This window comes from Salvelinus sp. IW2-2015, unplaced genomic scaffold (assembly GCF_002910315.2).
Source record: "Salvelinus sp. IW2-2015 unplaced genomic scaffold, ASM291031v2 Un_scaffold2425, whole genome shotgun sequence".
Taxonomy (NCBI): domain Eukaryota; kingdom Metazoa; phylum Chordata; class Actinopteri; order Salmoniformes; family Salmonidae; genus Salvelinus; species Salvelinus sp. IW2-2015.
The window spans coordinates 187,866-190,825 of NW_019943746.1; the positions used below are offsets into that span (position 1 = coordinate 187,866).

General features: G+C 43.7%; 1 pseudogene; it reads right to left on the minus strand.

Moving 5' to 3' along the window:
- LOC139025250 (von Willebrand factor A domain-containing protein 7-like) overlaps window positions 1-2,293 on the minus strand; it is a 54,155-nt pseudogene extending 51,862 nt beyond the window's left edge.
- Window positions 2,294-2,960: the final 667 nt, after the last annotated feature.

Sequence of the window (2,960 nt, forward strand, 5' to 3'; positions counted from 1 at the left end):
TGCTTTCACAGTGGCAAATACACATGCAGAGCATCATGTGTTCCCCACGTATGCCGCGGCGGTCTTCCCATCCTTTACCAAGAATAGCCATTGTCCTTCGTTCTCGAAGTCCCAGTGCATGTGCCTTGACGAATCCAATCCATTTGAATTACTCTCCTCCCCTATTTCGGAAAGCTTTGCACGGACCAAATGGTGAGAGCATCTCCCACCAGCGTGCTCTCAATGATGTGGAGATACCAGGTGTTGCGTCCCCAGCTGTTTCTTCGGTCCGAAGCAGGAGTCCATCTTCCTTCGCGTGTAATTGGTGGTCCCCAGGGTGCCTTTTAAGCCTAAGTCACTGCGTCAGCTCCGCTCTCCTATATAACATGTCATGCCTGCACCAATGACAGGACCGTGGAGCCCTCACCCAGTCTCCTGGAGCGTTCCATACTGAGAACCATCTTGAGACAGTGCCTAGTCTCTCTCTTCACAGTTGCCAACTCCTCACGCTGGCACAGGAAGCAGCGTGGTGTAATTTCGCGCGAGTCCTAGCACAGGAATTTCTATAGGCGAGAGGACTCCGTGTTACTGTGCTCTAATATAAAAGCGGTGGTATGGGCCATCTGCCAGCTAGAGCCAAACGGCTCGTGGCCGGTGGTCTGCTGACTCATGCGCGTATCTTGCCAAGTCCGCTTCGTGGAAGACCCCAGAGGAGGTCCAGTTGGACAAAGCCTATTGCAACTCGGGCATCGAGCTCAGATTCACTCCATTGATGGCGTGACTTGTTAACTCGATCCACATCTCCAGTGCGACATAAGAGACATTAAACACTGGTGTCCACAAAAGTTCGACTAGTGAAAGGACTTTCGTTCGTGGGTTTTGGAGGAACTGACTCTTCATACACTCAAGTCGGCTTAAACAATGAGTAAAGTATATGAGAATGGTTAGCGGTCATTATCTACTTTGCGTATACATATGAACGTAGAACCATTAACATTACGCTACAATGAGAGTATGGTATCGTTTAGGAGCTCTGTTCCAGCTTTACACAATACATATTATATATGAACCGGCTCTATCTTTTCCAGACACACGCATTGTTATAGAGGGGCCACACACTTGCGGGGGGTGGTTCAATATTCGGAAGAGATGGCATAAGAAAATGCGCCGTCTCACATGCCTTTAGTAGATCTATACCTTCAGACAAAACTCTCTTACTCCGCCCCCGACGGCCGTTCCCGTGATGCTGGCGTGAGTGGAGTCTCCGACCCCGCTGGGAGCAAACGCCCAGGCTCCTCCTGATAGGACCAGGGCCAAACAGGACATACCCAGCACCGGTAACATCATCAGTCTGTGTGGGAGAGGTAAGAGAGAGAGGTGGGGGCGAGGTAAGAGAGAGAGACTGCCATCATCATCATCATCATCATCATCATCATCATCATTATCATCATGAAGTGGGATTCATTATCAACAACTGTAAGCAAATCCCTGACCCAGCCCCTATTGTTAAATCTCTTGGCCACAACCCAACATGTCCTATAATGTTGGTGAATATTGCATTCCTTGTTTCCTAGGAACATACAGAGATTAATGCTTCTATCCGGTTAGCCTGTTAAATAAATCAAATCTTTTCACTTCAGCAAAAACTGAACCGATTAATAAAATATATTAATTCAGAAACATAGTATAGTTTTGTCTAAAGACAATAATATACACTTTCAGAAAATATATTTTAACAAAGCATTAATAACCGAAAACTGTATATTTTCACAACAAACAATATATATTTAAGCAATAAGATATTAGGGGATGTGGTATATGGTCAAAATACCACAGCTAATGGCTGTTCTTAAGCACGACGCCCTTAGCCTTGGTATATTGGGAATATACCACAAGCCCCCCGAGGTGCCTTATTGCTATTATAAACTGTTTACCAACATAATTAGAGCAGTAGAAATAAATGTTTTGTCATACTCTGATATCCCCCTTCTGTCAGACAATCAGCGTTCAGGGCTTGACCCACCCAGTTTATAATATGATCTAAGGACTATAAAAAACATTTACTCTAAAATGACACCAATAATGGTAAACAAAATGAAAATAAAGCCCTCTGAATTGTTTTGTGATATAATAACACCAGTTATGTAAAGAAACCTTCTCAAAGCTTCCATACCTTCTCAGGTTATTTGAGCGTAGTTGGATCTCTTCCTATTTCCCTGTCTCTGTTGCAGTAGTAACCCACACTGTAGAGGAACACCCTGGAAGATACAGTACACCTGTATATATACTGGACTGTACCGTCAGGCAGGGATGGAGAGGAGGGTGAAGTCTGTCTGTTACAGTACACACTAATCATTAACTTCTAGGGTTTTCCATGAATCATTAACCTTTGTTTGTGTGTGTCTGTCTGTCTATCTGTCTGTGTCATGCCCTGACCTTTGAGATCCTTTTTATGTCTCTATTTGGTTCGGTCAGGGTGTGATTTGGGGTGGGTATTCTATGTTCTTTCGTTCTATTATTTGTATTTCTATGTTTTGGCCGGGTAGGGTTCTCAATCAGGGACAGCTGTCTATCGTTGTCTCTGATTGAGAACCATACTTAGGTAGCCCTTTTTCCCACCTGTCTTTGTGGGAAGTTAACTTTGTTTGTGGCACTTAGCTTAAGCTTCACGGTTTTTTTGGTATTGTTTATTGTTTTGTCGGCGTCATCACCTAATAAAGGTAATATGTACGTTTACCACGCTGCACCTTGGTCCTCTTCATTCAACAGCCGTGACAGTATGTCTGTCTGTGTGTGTGTGTGTGTGTGTGTGTGTGTGTATGGGGACTGTATTCCTTCCTTTTGAGCGTGATGATCCAAACATGAATCATTACATTTTTATCTTTCTTTACTGTAAATCAGTAATGAGGTTTCAAAGAATTCTGTATTGTTTTATGGTACTAGTTTCACAGGGAGTCTGAAGCTTATTACATTGAAAGGAA